We start from the raw sequence: 19,472 nt of genomic DNA, 5'->3' as shown, positions 1-19,472 counted from the left end.
ACAAAGAAATTCTCATTTCACACTATAACATATATAATATATAATATGTTTGTTAATTTTCACACATTAAATGATGAATGAAAACTGTCAGACACAGTTGGCATGAACAAAAATTGAACAAGAAAAAAAAAAGTAGGGCGGGACTTGATTTTGTCTGTATCATTTGTCTCGCTCTCGCAAGTAAAGTCATTGTAGAAGAGAAGAGGTTGCTACAAGAGGGAGATTAAGTTATTTTGATTAAAGATAACAAGGGCACATGAATATAAAGATGATGTGCATTGATAAATAGTTTATAATAAATACTGAAATATTCCATAAAAAATAATAATTGTCAATTTAGATTTCATGGTCAGCCTAATTTTGTTCAAAACTGAACCTGTAGTACATAGGATACATAAGAGGGAAATTACCTAAAGTCCCAAACAATTTCTTTATAGCTGTTTTATTATTATTTTATGCAGAGGTGGACAAAAGTACACAACTTCTTTACTTGAGTGAAAGTACAGATACTACTGGTCAACTATTACTCCGTTAAAAGTAAAAGACCTTAGTAAGACCTTAGTTTTTAAAAGTACTTAAGTAAAGTAAAAAGTCAATGTCAATGCATTGTTTTATTATTGTTGCATTGTTGTATGTAATACTTAGAGTACCTTATGCCTCTGAATCTATGCCTGCCTACCTACCCTCGTATGAATATCAAATGTATTTCTAGAACACAGTCCAGTAGTGGGATTGAGTGTGAGATTGAATAAGTGCACTTAATAACATCCATAATGGTTTCGGACACCCAAATGGCTCTTCCCTCAAATATTGCCCTATTTAAAGTGTTTTGGTTTTTAGTATGAATATGACGTCGGGTTCTGACGTCAAGACAAAATCGGGTTCTGACGTCATTCTGACATCGGGTTCTGACGTCAACCCGACTTTCATTTCCAGCCAAAATCCAACGTCTGTCCGACGTTGGATGTTGACATCAATCTGACGTCAGGTTCTGACGTCAACCCGACTTTCATTTCCAGCCAAAATCCAACGTCTGTCCGACGTTGGATGTTGACATCAATCTGACGTCAGGTTCTGACGTCAATCCGACTTTCATTTCCAACAAAAATCCAACGTCTCTCCGACGTTGGATGTTGACGTCAGTCCGACATCGGGTTCTGACGTCAATCCAACGTAGGGTTCTGACGTCAACCCGACTTCCATTTTCAACCAATATGCAACCACTGCAACCAGAATCATCCACTGACTGACATTACTACTTTCTTTTCAAGGACCTTGACAGAAATGTAGTGGAGTAAAAAGTACAATATTTGTCTTTCAAATTTAGTGAAGTTAAAGTAAATTGTTTCCAGAAAAAATAATACTCAAGTAAAAAACAGATACTCAAAAAGTGTACTTAAGTACAGTACTCAAGTAAATGTACTTTGTTACGGTCCACCTCTGATTTTATGATTGTGCTCATATTTTTTTCACAACTAATATATCGTTATTAGTTGATAAAATTATGAGCAGATAAAAAAATATTAATCTCACATAGCCCACGTGACCTTGAACTTATTTTTACGTTTTTCTTAGTTTTTCTCTTAGTGTGGCGTGCTCACCCTGTCCTCTGGGTGGCGTTACAGTCGAGCCTTCCATCAGACGGATTATTACTGAGCAGGACAGCTCTCAGATCTGGATAAGATAAAATAATGGACACAGGACTGTCTCATCTAGGTCAGTGTATGATGGAAGAGAAAACACATATATTACCACTAGTGTCACAGCTGAAGGTTTTACTGGCTCGTATGGCTGTATGGATTGATGTTCTCTGTGCAAGGCCAGTCTGTCCACTGCATCATTCTCAAGGTTCATGTGTGCTTTCACATAAACGAAGGCTTTTCCACACAATTTTACAGTAATTTAAACTTTTTCTTATTGCATAGGCCTTGGCTAGTTGTCACACTCTATATTTATTTATTTGATGTAGGCCTATCTTTAAAGTCTTGGCATTGACCCAACCCACTGTGCAATGTGACGTCGGAGTGACATCTTTTCTATGTAATTTTTGGACTTCCAATTTCGGTCCACTGAAGGGGTTGTTTTGTAATGCCAGGCGACGTCTTTTTTCGACGTCTACCGCACGTCTAATGTTGACGTCCGTGGGACCTCCGCGTAAGGGAGTGGTCGGTTGTGGACGTATTTTCAACATCAAATTTAGACTAATTTTAGACGTCGTTTTTATACACTTCTGTAACTGTAGTAAATAAAAAAATATTACATATTAATCATGTAAATTTCCTGCACCTGTCATAGACGTCCAAAAAAATTACCCAGTTCAAAAGTCAAATGTTGAACGTCAATATGACGTCATTTAGTTCACATTCAGGAAGTGTACAGTTTGCTAGAAAAGGGAGCGATAGAACCGGTTCCCCCGAGCGAACGGGAAAACGGCTTCTACAGCCGCTACTTTGTAGTGCTGAAGAAAGGAGAAGGTCTCCGCCCAATCCTGGACCTGAGACCCGTGAACAGGGCGCTTCACAAGCGCGCTTTCAAGATGACGACACTGAAACAGATCCTGGCACAAATTCGTCCCGGGGACTGGTTCGCTTCAGTGGACTTAAAGGACGTGTTATTATACATTTATTACAATGTAATAATACATTGTGTAATTATACCTTTATTACAGTGTAATAATACATTGTGTTATTACACATTTATTACAATGTAATAATACATTGTGTAATTATACCTTTATTACAGTGTAATAATACATTGTGTAATTATACCTTTATTACAGTGTAATAATACATTGTGTTATTATACATTTATTACAATGTAATAATACATTGTGTTATTATACATTTATTACAGTGTAATAATACATTGTGTTATACATTTATTACAATGTAATAATACATTGTGTTATACATTTATTACAATGTAATAATACATTGTGTAATTATACCTTTATTACAGTGTAATAATACATTGTGTAATTATACCTTTATTACAGTGTAATAATACATTGTGTTATTATACATTTATTACAATGTAATAATACATTGTGTAATTATACCTTTATTACAGTGTAATAATACATTGTGTAATTATACCTTTATTACAGTGTAATAATACATTGTTATTATACATTTATTACAGTGTAATAATACATTGTGTTATACATTTATTACAATGTAATAATACATTGTGTTATTATACATTTATTACAGTGTAATAATACATTGTGTTATACATTTATTACAATGTAATACTACATTGTGTTATTATACATTTATTACAGTGTAATAATACATTGTGTTATACCTTTATTACAGTGTAATAATACATTGTGTTATTATACATTTATTACAATGTATTAATACATTGTGTTATTATACATTTATTACAGTGTAATAATACATTGTGTTATTATACATTTATTACAATATAATAATACATTGTGTAATTATACCTTTATTACAGTGTAATAATACATTGTGTCATTATACCTTTATTACAGTGTAATAATACATTGTGTTATTATACATTTATTACAGTATAATAATACATTGTGTAATTATACCTTTATTACAGTGTAATAATACATTGTGTTATTATACATTTATTACATTGTGTTATTATACATTGTGTTATTATACATTACAGTATAATAATACATTGTGTTATTATACATTTATTACAGTGTAATAATACATTGTGTTATTATACATTTATTACATTGTGTTATTATACATTACAATGTATTAATACATTGTGTAATTATACCTTTATTACAGTGTAATAATACATTGTGTTATTATACATGTATTTCAGTATAATAATACATTGTGTTATTATACATTTATTACAGTGTAATAATACATTGTGTTATTATACATTTATTACATTGTGTTATTATACATTTATTACAATGTATTAATACATTGTGTAATTATACCTTTATTACAGTGTAATAATACATTGTGTTATTATACATTTATTATAGTATAATAATACATTGTGTTATTATACCTTATTACATTGTGTTATTATACATTTATTACAATGTATTAATACATTGTGTAATTATACCTTTATTACAGTGTAATAATACATTGTGTTATTATACATTTATTATAGTGTAATAATACATTGTGTTATTATACATTTATTACAATGTATTAATACATTGTGTAATTATACCTTTATTGCAGTGTAATAATAATTTGTGTTATTATACATTTATTATAGTGTAATAATACATTGTGTTATTATACATTTATTACAATGTATTAATACATTGTGTAATTATACCTTTATTACAGTGCAATAATACATTGTGTTATTATACATTTATTACAGTGCAATAATACATTGTGTTATTATACATTTATTACAGTATAATAATACATTGTGTTATTATACTTTTATTACATTGTGTTATTATACATTTATTACAGTGCAATACTACATTGTGTTATTATACATTTATTACAATGTAATAATACATTGTGTTATTATACATTTATTATAGTGTAATAATAAATTGTGTAATTATACCTTTATTACAGTGTAATAATAAATTGTGTAATAATACATTGTGTTATTATACATTTATTACAGTGTAATAATACATTGTGTAATTATACCTTTATTACAGTGTAATAATACATTGTGTTATTATACATTTATTATAGTGTAATAATACATTGTGTAATTATACCTTTATTACAGTGTAATAATACATTGTGTAATTATACCTTTATTACAGTGTAATAATACATTTTGTTATTATACATTTATTATAGTGTAATAATACATTGTTATTATACCTTTATTACAGTGTAATAATACATTGTGTTATTATACATTTATTATAGTGTAATAATACATTGTGTAATTATACCTTTATTACAGTGTAATAATACATTGTGTAATTATACCTTTATTACAGTGTAATAATACATTGTGTTATTATACATTTATTATAGTGTAATAATACATTGTGTTATTATACATTTATTACAGTATAATAATACATTGTGTTATTATACCTTTATTACATTGTGTTATTATACATTTATTACAATGTATTAATACATTGTGTATTATACCTTTATTAGTGTAATAATACATTGTGTTATTATACCTTTATTACAGTGTAATAATACATTGTGTTATTATACCTTTATTACATTGTGTTATTATACATTACAATGTATTAATACATTGTGTATTATACCTTTATTAGTGTAATAATACATTGTGTTATTATACCTTTATTATAGTGTAATAATACATTGTGTAATTATACCTTTATTACAGTGTAATAATACATTGTGTAATTATACCTTTATTACAGTGTAATAATACATTGTGTTATTATACATTTATTATAGTGTAATAATACATTGTGTTATTATACATTTATTACAGTATAATAATACATTGTGTTATTATACCTTTATTACATTGTGTTATTATACATTTATTACAATGTATTAATACATTGTGTATTATACCTTTATTAGTGTAATAATACATTGTGTTATTATACATTTATTACAATGTAATAATACATTGTGTTATTATACATTTATTACAGTATAATAATACATTGTGTTATTATACCTTTATTACAGTGTAATAATACATTGTGTTATTATACCTTTATTACATTGTGTTATTATACATTTATTACAATGTATTAATACATTGTGTAATTATACCTTTATTACAGTGTAATAATACATTGTGTTATTATACATTTATTACAGTGTAATAATACATTGTGCTATTATACATTTATTACAATGTATTAATACATTGTGTTATTATACCTTTATTATAGTGTAATAATACATTGTGTTATTATACATTTATTACAGTGTAATAATACATTGTGTTATTATACATTTATTACAATGTAATAATACATTGTGTAATTATACCTTTATTACAGTGTAATAATACGTTGTGTTATTATACATTTATTACAATGTAATAATACATTGTGTAATTATACCTTTATTAGTGTAATAATACATTGTGTTATTATACATTTATTATAGTGTAATAATACATTGTGTAATTATACCTTTATTACAGTGTAATAATACATTGTGTAATTATACCTTTATTACAGTGTAATAATACATTTTGTTATTATACATTTATTATAGTGTAATAATACATTGTTATTATACCTTTATTACAGTGTAATAATACATTGTGTTATTATACATTTATTATAGTGTAATAATACATTGTGTAATTATACCTTTATTACAGTGTAATAATACATTGTGTAAGTATACCTTTATTACAGTGTAATAATACATTGTGTTATTATACATTTATTATAGTGTAATAATACATTGTGTTATTATACATTTATTACAGTATAATAATACATTGTGTTATTATACCTTTATTACATTGTGTTATTATACATTTATTACAATGTATTAATACATTGTGTATTATACCTTTATTAGTGTAATAATACATTGTGTTATTATACCTTTATTACAGTGTAATAATACATTATGTTATTATACCTTTATTACAGTGTAATAATACATTGTGTTATTATACATTTATTACAATGTAATAATACATTGTGTTATTATACATTTATTACAGTATAATAATACATTGTGTTATTATACCTTTATTACAGTGTAATAATACATTGTGTTATTATACCTTTATTACATTGTGTTATTATACATTTATTACAATGTATTAATACATTGTGTAATTATACCTTTATTACAGTGTAATAATACATTGTGTTATTATACATTTATTACAGTGTAATAATACATTGTGCTATTATACATTTATTACAATGTATTAATACATTGTGTTATTATACCTTTATTATAGTGTAATAATACATTGTTATTATACATTTATTACAGTGTAATAATACATTGTGTTATTATACATTTATTACAATGTAATAATACATTGTGTAATTATACCTTTATTACAGTGTATTAATACGTTGTGTTATTATACATTTATTACAATGTAATAATACATTGTGTAATTATACCTTTATTACAGTGTAATAATACATTGTGTAATTATACCTTTATTACAGTGTAATAATACATTGTGTTATTATACATTTATTACAGTGTAATAATACATTGTGTAATTATACCTTTATTAGGCTACCGTGTAATAATACATTGTGTAATTATACCTTTATTACAGTGTAATAATACATTGTGTTATTATACATTTATTACAGTGTAATAATACATTGTGTTATTATACATTTATTACAATGTAATAATACATTGTGTAATTATACCTTTATTACAATGTAATAATACATTGTGTAATTATACATTTATTACAGTGTAATAATACATTGTGTTATTATACATTTATTACAATGTAATAATACATTGTGTAATTATACCTTTATTACAGTGTAATAATACATTGTGTTATTATACATTTATTACAGTGTAATAATACATTGTGTAATTATACCTTTATTACAGCGTAATAATACATTGTGTTATTATACATTTATTACAGTGTAATAATACATTGTGTTATTATACATTTATTACAATGTAATAATACATTGTGTAATTATAACTTTATTACAGTGTAATAATACATTGTGTTATTATACATTTATTACAATGTAATAATACATTGTGTAATTATAACTTTATTACAGTGTAATAATACATTGTGTCAATATATAACTTATTACAGTGTAATAATACATTGTGTTATTATACATTTATTACAGTATAATAATACATTGTGTAATTATACCTTTATTACAGTGTAATAATACATTGTGTTATTATACATTTATTACATTGTGTTATTATACATTGTGTTATTATACATTTATTACAGTATAATAATACATTGTGTTATTATACATTTATTACAGTGTAATAATACATTGTGTTATTATACATTTATTACATTGTGTTATTATACATTACAATGTATTAATACATTGTGTAATTATACCTTTATTACAGTGTAATAATACATTGTGTTATTATACATGTATTACAGTATAATAATACATTGTGTTATTATACATTTATTACAGTGTAATAATACATTGTGTTATTATACATTTATTACATTGTGTTATTATACATTTATTACAATGTATTAATACATTGTGTAATTATACCTTTATTACAGTGTAATAATACATTGTGTTATTATACATTTATTATAGTATAATAATACATTGTGTTATTATACCTTATTACATTGTGTTATTATACATTTATTACAATGTATTAATACATTGTGTAATTATACCTTTATTACAGTGTAATAATACATTGTGTTATTATACATTTATTATAGTGTAATAATACATTGTGTTATTATACATTTATTACAATGTATTAATACATTGTGTAATTATACCTTTATTGCAGTGTAATAATAATTTGTGTTATTATACATTTATTATAGTGTAATAATACATTGTGTTATTATACATTTATTACAATGTATTAATACATTGTGTAATTATACCTTTATTACAGTGCAATAATACATTGTGTTATTATACATTTATTACAGTGCAATAATACATTGTGTTATTATACATTTATTACAGTATAATAATACATTGTGTTATTATACTTTTATTACATTGTGTTATTATACATTTATTACAATGTAATAATACATTGTGTTATTATACATTTATTATAGTGTAATAATAAATTGTGTAATTATACCTTTATTACAGTGTAATAATACATTGTGTATTATTATACATTTATTACAGTGTAATAATACATTGTGTTATTATACATTTATTACAGTGTAATAATACATTGTGTTATTATACATTTATTACAGTGTAATAATACATTGTGTTATTATACATTTATTACAGTGTAATACATTGTGTTATTATACATTTATTACAGTGTAATAATTCATTGTGTTATTATACATTTATTACAGTGTAATAATTTATTGTGTTATTATACATTTATTACAGTGTAATAATTCATTGTGTTATTATATATTTATTACAGTGTAATAATACATTGTGTTATTATACATTTATTACAGTGTAATAATACATTGTGTTATTATACCTTTATTACAGTGTAATAATACATTGTGTTATTATACATTTATTAAAGTGTAATAATACATTGTGTTATTATACATTTATTACAGTGTAATAATACATTGTGTAATTATACCTTTATTACAGTGTAATAATACATTGTGTTATTATACATTTATTACAGTGTAATAATACATTGTGTTATTATACATTTATTACAATGTAATAATACATTGTGTAATTATACCTTTATTACAATGTAATAATACATTGTGTAATTATACCTTTATTACAGTGTAATAATACATTGTATTATACATTTATTACAGTGTAATAATACATTGTGTTATTATACATTTATTACAGTGTAATAATACATTGTGTAATTATACCTTTATTACAGTGTAATAATACATTGTGTTATTATACATTTATTACAGTGTAATAATACATTGTGTAATTATACCTTTATTACAGTGTAATAATACATTGTGTTATTATACATTTATTACAGTGTAATAATACATTGTGTTATTATACATTTATTACAATGTAATAATACATTGTGTAATTATACCTTTATTACAATGTAATAATACATTGTGTAATTATACCTTTATTACAGTGTAATAATACATTGTATTATACATTTATTACAGTGTAATAATACATTGTGTTATTATACATTTATTACAGTGTAATAATACATTGTGTAATTATACCTTTATTACAGTGTAATAATACATTGTGTAATTATACATTTATTACAGTGTAATAATACATTGTGTTATTATACATTTATTACAATGTAATAATACATTGTGTAATTATACCTTTATTACAGTGTAATAATACATTGTGTTATTATACATTTATTACAGTGTAATAATACATTGTGTAATTATACCTTTATTACAGCGTAATAATACATTGTGTTATTATACATTTATTACAGTGTAATAATACATTGTGTTATTATACATTTATTACAATGTAATAATACATTGTGTAATTATAACTTTATTACAGTGTAATAATACATTGTGTTATTATACATTTATTACAATGTAATAATACATTGTGTAATTATAACTTTATTACAGTGTAATAATACATTGTGTTATACCTTTATTACAGTGTAATAATACATTGTGTTATTATACATTTATTACAATGTATTAATACATTGTGTTATTATACATTTATTACAGTGTAATAATACATTGTGTTATTATACATTTATTACAATATAATAATACATTGTGTAATTATACCTTTATTACAGTGTAATAATACATTGTGTCATTATACCTTTATTACAGTGTAATAATACATTGTGTTATTATACATTTATTACAGTATAATAATACATTGTGTAATTATACCTTTATTACAGTGTAATAATACATTGTGTTATTATACATTTATTACATTGTGTTATTATACATTGTGTTATTATACATTTATTACAGTATAATAATACATTGTGTTATTATACATTTATTACAGTGTGTTATTATACATTGTGTTATTATACATTTATTACAGTATAATAATACATTGTGTAATTATACCTTTATTACAGTGTAATAATACATTGTGTTATTATACATTTATTACAGTATAATAATACATTGTGTAATTATACCTTTATTACAGTGTAATAATACATTGTGTTATTATACATTTATTACATTGTGTTATTATACATTGTGTTATTATACATTTATTACAGTATAATAATACATTGTGTTATTATACATTTATTACATTGTGTTATTATACATTGTGTTATTATACATTTATTACAGTGTAATAATACATTGTGTTATTATACATTTATTACATTGTGTTATTATACATTACAATGTATTAATACATTGTGTAATTATACCTTTATTACAGTGTAATAATACATTGTGTTATTATACATTTATTATAGTATAATAATACATTGTGTTATTATACCTTATTACATTGTGTTATTATACATTTATTACAATGTATTAATACATTGTGTAATTATACCTTTATTACAGTGTAATAATACATTGTGTTATTATACATTTATTATAGTGTAATAATACATTGTGTTATTATACATTTATTACAATGTATTAATACATTGTGTAATTATACCTTTATTGCAGTGTAATAATAATTTGTGTTATTATACATTTATTATAGTGTAATAATACATTGTGTTATTATACATTTATTACAATGTATTAATACATTGTGTAATTATACCTTTATTACAGTGCAATAATACATTGTGTTATTATACATTTATTACAGTGCAATAATACATTGTGTTATTATACATTTATTACAGTATAATAATACATTGTGTTATTATACTTTTATTACATTGTGTTATTATACATTTATTACAGTGCAATACTACATTGTGTTATTATACATTTATTACAATGTAATAATACATTGTGTTATTATACATTTATTATAGTGTAATAATAAATTGTGTAATTATACCTTTATTACAGTGTAATAATACATTGTGTATTATTATACATTTATTACAGTGTAATAATACATTGTGTTATTATACATTTATTACAGTGTAATAATACATTGTGTTATTATACATTTATTACAGTGTAATAATACATTGTGTTATTATACATTTATTACAGTGTAATAATACATTGTGTAATTATACATTTATTACAGTGTAATAATACATTGTGTTATTATACATTTATTACAGTGTAATAATACATTGTGTAATTATACCTTTATTACAGTGTAATACATTGTGTTATTATACATTTATTACAGTGTAATAATTCATTGTGTTATTATACATTTATTACAGTGTAATAATTTATTGTGTTATTATACATTTATTACAGTGTAATAATTCATTGTGTTATTATATATTTATTACAGTGTAATAATACATTGTGTTATTATACATTTATTACAGTGTAATAATACATTGTGTTATTATACCTTTATTACAGTGTAATAATACATTGTGTTATTATACATTTATTACAGTGTAATAATACATTGTGTAATTATACCTTTATTACAGTGTAATAATACATTGTGTTATTATACCTTTATTACAGTGTAATAATACATTGTGTTATTATACATTTATTACAGTGTAATAATACATTGTGTAATTATACCTTTATTACAGTGTAATAATACATTGTGTTATTATACATTTATTACAGTGTAATAATACATTGTGTTATTATACATTTATTACAATGTAATAATACATTGTGTAATTATACCTTTATTACAATGTAATAATACATTGTGTAATTATACCTTTATTACAGTGTAATAATACATTGTATTATACATTTATTACAGTGTAATAATACATTGTGTTATTATACATTTATTACAGTGTAATAATACATTGTGTAATTATACCTTTATTACAGTGTAATAATACATTGTGTTATTATACATTTATTACAGTGTAATAATATATTGTGTTATTATACCTTTATTACAGTGTAATAATATATTGTGTTATTATACATTTATTACAGTGTAATATACATTGTGTTATTATACCTTTATTACAGTGTAATAATACATTGCGTTATTATACCTTTATTACAGTGTAATAATACATTGTGTTATTATACATTTATTACAATGTAATAATACATTGTGTTATTATACCTTTATTACAGTGTAATAATACATTGTGTTATTATACCTTTATTACAGTGTAATAATACATTGTGTTATTATACCTTTATTAGTGTAATATACATTGTGTTATTATACCTTTATTACAGTGTAATAATACATTGTGTTATTATACATTTATTACAATGTAATAATACATTGTGTAATTATACCTTTATTACAGTGTAATAATACATTGTGTAATTATACCTTTATTACAGTGTAATAATACATTGTGTTATTATACATTTATTACAGTGTAATAATACATTGTGTTATTATACATTTATTACAGTGTAATAATACATTGTGTACTTATACCTTTATTACAGTGTAATAATACATTGTGTTATTATACATTTATTACAATGTAATAATACATTGTGTAATTATACCTTTATTACAGTGTAATAATACATTGTGTAATTATACCTTTATTACAGTGTAATAATACATTGTGTTATTATACCTTTATTACAATGTAATAATACATTGTGTAATTATACCTTTATTACAGTGTAATAATACATTGTGTTATTATACCTTTATTACAATGTAATACATTGTGTAATAATACATTGTGTTATTATACCTTTATTACAATGTAATAATACATTGTGTAATTATACCTTTATTACAATGTAATAATACATTGTGTAATTATACCTTTATTACAATGTAATACATTGTGTAATTATACCTTTATTACAATGTAATAATACATTGTGTTATTATACCTTTATTACAATGTAATAATACATTGTGTAATTATACCTTTATTACAATGTAATAATACATTGTGTTATTATACCTTTATACCTTTATTACAATGTAATAATACATTGTGTAATTATACCTTTATTACAGTGTAATAATACATTGTGTTATTATACCTTTATTACAATGTAATAATACATTGTGTAATTATACCTTTATTACAATGTAATAATACATTGTGTTATTATACCTTTATACCTTTATTACAATGTAATAATACATTGTGTAATTATACCTTTATTACAGTGTAATAATACATAGTGTAATTATACCTTTATTACAGTGTAATAATACATTGTGTTATACATTTATTACAGTGTAATAATACATTGTGTAATTATACCTTTATTAGGCTACAGTGTAATAATACATTGTGCAATTATACCTTTATTACAGTGTGTTATTATACCTTTATTACAGTGTGTTATTATACCTTTATTACAGTGTAATAATACATTGTGTTATTATACATTTATTACAGTGTAATAATACATTGTGTAATTATACCTTTATTAGGCTACAGTGTAATAATACATTGTGCAATTATACCTTTATTACAGTGTGTTATTATACCTTTATTACAGTGTGTTATTATACCTTTATTACAGTGTAATAATACATTGTGTATTTATACATTTATTACAGTATAATAATACATTGAGTTATTATACCTTTATTACAGTATAATAGTGTTTTTATACATTTATTACAGTGCAATAATACATTGTGTAATTATACATTTATTACAGTGCAATAATACATTGTGTTATTATACATTTATTACAGTGCAATAATACATTGTGTAATTATACCTTTATTACAGTGCAATAATACATTGTGTTATTATACATTTATTACAGTGCAATAATACATTGTGTAATTATACCTTTATTACAGTGCAATAATACATTGTGTTATTATACATTTATTACAGTGCAATAATACATTGTGTAATTATACCTTTATTACAGTGTAATAATACATTGTGTTATTATACATTTATTACAGTTTAATAATACATTGAGTTATTATACCTTTATTACAGTGTGTTATTATACCTTTATTACAGTGTGTTATTATACCTTTATTACAGTGCAATAATACATTGTGTTATTATACATTTATTACAGTGCAATAATACATTGTGTAATTATACCTTTATTACAGTGTAATAATACATTGTGTATTTATACATTTATTACAGTGTTATTATACCTTTATTACAGTGTGTTATTATACCTTTATTACAGTGTGTTATTATACCTTTATTACAGTGTAATAATACATTGTGTATTTATACATTTATTACAGTATAATAATACATTGAGTTATTATACCTTTATTACAGTATAATAATACAGTGTTTTTATACATTTATTACAGTGCAATAATACATTGTGTTATTATACATTTATTACAGTGCAATAATACATTGTGTTATTATACCTTTATTACAGTGTAATAATACATTGTGTTATTATACATTTATTACAATGTAATAATACATAGTGTAATTATACCTTTATTACAGTGTAATAATACATTGTGAAATTATATTTTTATTACAATGTAATAATACACTGTGTTATTATACCTTGAAATTATACCTTTATTATAATGTAATAATACATTGTTATTATACCTTTATTACAGTGTAATAATACATTGTGAAATTATACCTTTATTACAATGTAATAATACATGTGTAATTATACCTTTATTACAGTGTTAGTATACCTTTATTATATACCTTTATTACAGTGTTATTATACCTTTATTACAGTGTTATAATACATTGTGCAAGTATACCTTTATTACAGTGTTTTAAATACATTTATTTCAGTGTAATAATGCATTGTGTAATTATAGCTTTATTGCAGTGTAATAATACATTGTGTTATTATTAGTGCTGTCAAAGTTAGCGCGTTAATAACGCGTTAACGCAAAATCATATTAACGGCACAAATTTTTTTAACAGCCGATTAAGGTATTATTAAAAGGTATTTTCTGTTTGACCCGTGGCCCAACCCCTAGTTGGAGAAATGGAGATACACAGTGTTGCCAACTTAGCGACATTGCAGACCCCTTTAGCCATTTTTTTCCATCAAAAAAGCGCCCAAACCTTATTTAGTTTCTGAGAATCGCCGGTACTGCTCTCCCAGCACGCGCGCGCACCCCTCTCTCTCTCTCTCTCTCTCTCTCTCTCTGGTTATGTTTATTGGGTCGCATTTTAGTCACTATTTCAAATTCATTCCGTTGTTTGACAAAAGAAACAGTAAAATATACCAATGAAAACAGTTTTATTCAGAATTTAGCTTCATTAAAATGGGCACAGAGAGAGACAGACTAATGTAATAATAAATAATAAATGTACATTTAGCATTTTCAGAAGAGCTGCCCTGTCATGCAAAAATCTAAGCATGTTTGTGTTAATAAATTGCTCAGTGCAAAGAAAGAGAATGAGAATCTGGTATTTTTTTGTTCTTTCTACATGTGTCTAATAGACATGAACAAGTTCTTTGAAAAACATCTATGACCTTTGAAACATGTCTCGTCTTCATGCTCTATGTTGACTATGGTTTCAATAATAAACATACATTTGCATAAAGCATCCATATTTATCCATGCCCATGTTGATTTAGAGTATTACAAACTTGAAAAGTTTTCATTTAAGGTACATTTAGAACAAATAAAAAATGTGCGATGAATTGCGATTAATCGCGAGTTAACTCATGACAATCATGCGATTAATCGCGATTAAATTTTTTAATCGATTGACAGCCCTAGTTATTATACCTTTATTACAATGTAATACATTGTGTAATTATACCTTTATTACAGTGTAATATAAATGTGTAATTATACCTTTATTAAAGTGTGATAATATCTTTATTACAGTGAAATTATACATTGATCACCACATTTCTCAACACATTAAGTAATTTTACGATGCGATAAGGGCTCCCCCTCCCTACAAAAGCCAGTTTAACCACTGGTACGCATGGTAACTCGGCAACTACGCATGATTTGTTGTAGTATGATTGCGTAAAGGGAACAGGAATTCCGATAGGGAACAGAATCGACTGCTTCACCGGCAGCGTAATATTCTGTGTGATTAATGTTAATCCAACAACAAAAGAAAATAGACAGTCACCCAATGCTTGAATGAATAAATTTAATCTATTTATGTCACGGTGTGGGTTGTGTCTTGTTCTTGTCTGTCATGTGTTCCCCTGTCTTTGCATGTTTAGCTGTCTCCTGTTATGTTGATTAGTCTTCCCAGGTGTTTCTTATTTACCACACCCCCTTGTTATCTTGTTTAGCTTGGTTGTCTGTGTATTTAAGCCCTGTGTGTTAGTTCAGTCATTGTGAGTTATTGATGTTGTGAGGTTGCATGTTCTTTGTTCTGTTCTGAAGTCTGAGTTTATGTCAAAGTTCTAGTTAATTTAATAAAAACACCGTTGCACTTGGATCCTGCTTCTTGCTTCCTGCTCTGCATCGTAACAGAATAACTCACCAAGAAATGGATCCAGCAACTGTGAGCAACCAGGCCCTAAGGAGTTTCCTTGCTACTTTATTTCAAGATGGCCAGCCCATTGAAAGGTATGTGAAGGACTTCTGGGCTTGCTGCCATTTAGCGTCACTAGATGACGTTCAGCTCATGGATCTGTTCTGGAGCGGTCTGGACGAGGATATCGCTCAAATGATGCCAGAGGACTATACCGGCTGGACGCTAGAAAGGTATATCGACCTGGCCCTTTTCCTGGGTAATTCGTCGTTTGCTGTGGGTGTGGAGGAGACGCTTCGTGGACCCGCAGTGTCCCTTCAGCCTGTTCTTCACGTCACGCCAGCCATCAAGCTAGTCACCGGATCGGTCTATTATCGTCCAGGACTGGTATCCAGTGTGGCCGATTCCCCGCTGAGGTCAGTACGTGTTGCCATAAGGGCCATTGTGCAGGAGTCTTGTCCCGCCGAGACTATCCTGCATAAATCATGTTTCACCGAGACCTTCCTGCCTGAGTATCTTCCTGCCGAGCCTGCACTTCACGCCAGTCCAGCCGAGCCTGCACTTCACGCCAGTCCAGAGCTGTGTTCACCGCTGGTCCTGCCCAGCACAAAGCCTTCACCGCTGGTCCTGCCCAGCACAAAGCCTTCACCGCTGGTCCTGCCCAGCACAAAGCCTTCACCGCTGGTCCTGCCGCCCAGCACAGAGCCCTCTTCGTCGCTGGTCCTGCCCAGCTCAAAGCCTTCTTCGCCGCTGGTCCTGCCCAGCCCAAAGCCCTCTTCGCCGCTGGTCCTGCCCAGCTCAAAGCCCTCTTCATCGCTGGTCTTAACCAGCTCAGAGTCCTCTTCGCCGCTGGTCCTACCCAGCTCAAAGCCCTCGCTGCCGCTGGTCCCGTCAAGCTCAGAGCGCGCTGATCCTGATCCAGAGCCAGAGCTTCACGTCAGTCCTGCCGAGCCAGAGCCAGAGTTTCACGTCAGTCCTGCCGAGCCAGAGCCAGAGCTTCACGTCAGTCCTGCCGAGCCAGAGCCAGAGCTTCACGTCAGTCCTGCCGAGCCAGAGCCAGAGCTTCACGTCACGTCCGCCCGTCCAGAGTCTCGTCCCGCCGAGACTGAATCTGATCCTGAGCCTGAATCTGTTCCTCTTCCTCTTTCTGCGCCTGTGTCTTCGGACAAGATGGCCGACTCCACGCCTGTGTCTTCGGACAAGATGGCCGGCTCCACGCCTGTGTCTTCGGACAAGATGGCCGACTCCACGCCTGTGTCTCCGGACAAGATGGCCGAAACCACGCCTGTGTCTCAGGACAAGATGGTCTCCGCCGAGCCAGTGTCTTCGGACAAGATGGCCGCCGCTGAGCCGGTTCCTGTCCCTGAGCCGGTGTCTGTTCCTGTCCCTGAGCCGGTGTCTGTTCCTGTCTCTGTGTCTGTTCCTGTTCCTGAGCCAGTGTCTGTTCCTGTGCCATGGTCACCTCCGTGGCCGCCTGAAGGGTCGTCTCCTCCCTGGCCTCCCGAAGGGTCGTCGCCTCCCGAAGGGTCGTCGCCTCCCAAGTGGTCGTCGCCTCCCTGGCCGCCTGAAGGGTCGTCTCCGCCCTGGCCGCCTGCACAGCCTGCTCCGCCCTGGCCGCCTGCACAGCCTGCTCCGCCCTGGCCGCCTGCACAGCCTGCTCTGCCCTTGGCCGCCTGCATGTCCTGCTCCACCCTTGTCGCCCACGCTCCACGGCCCAGGCCCGCCTTGCCTATATCCTGTTCCCAGTGCGGGCCTGGCCCTCAGGCCCTCCCCCAAGACCGCCTCCGCTTCACCGCCCTCCTGAACTTTTTGTTTTTATGGGCGTCGGGAGCCGCCCATGGGGGGGGGGCTATGTCACGGTGTGGGTTGTGTCTTGTTCTTGTCTGTCATGTGTTCCCCTGTCTTTGCATGTTTAGCTGTCTCCTGTTATGTTGATTAGTCTTCCCAGGTGTTTCTTATTTACCACACCCCCTTGTTATCTTGTTTAGCTTGGTTGTCTGTGTATTTAAGCCCTGTGTGTTAGTTCAGTCATTGTGAGTTATTGATGTTGTGAGGTTGCATGTTCTTTGTTCTGTTCTGAAGTCTGAGTTTATGTCAAAGTTCTAGTTAATTTAATAAAAACACCGTTGCACTTGGATCCTGCTTCTTGCTTCCTGCTCTGCATCGTAACAATTTATTAAGAATCAGTCTATAGTTAATTTATAGAGTGAAGACCTTGTTTCAGCTACAGAAGGTCTATAGCTTTCAAAAAAGAAATTAAGCACTGTTTATTTTATTTGTATCTTATAGTATTTGTCATATTGTTTGTAATTTGCTTTTTTGCTTATTTTTAATTACAAAGATACAATTAAATTATATATCTATATTATAATTATAAAATTACATTTAAAAAATATGAAATGACTCGTATCATGAAATAAGATT

This window comes from Abramis brama, assembly GCF_963993115.1.
Source record: "Abramis brama genome assembly, chromosome: 15".
NCBI classification, from domain to species: domain Eukaryota; kingdom Metazoa; phylum Chordata; class Actinopteri; order Cypriniformes; family Leuciscidae; genus Abramis; species Abramis brama.
Note: the sequence above shows the minus strand (reverse complement) of the source record.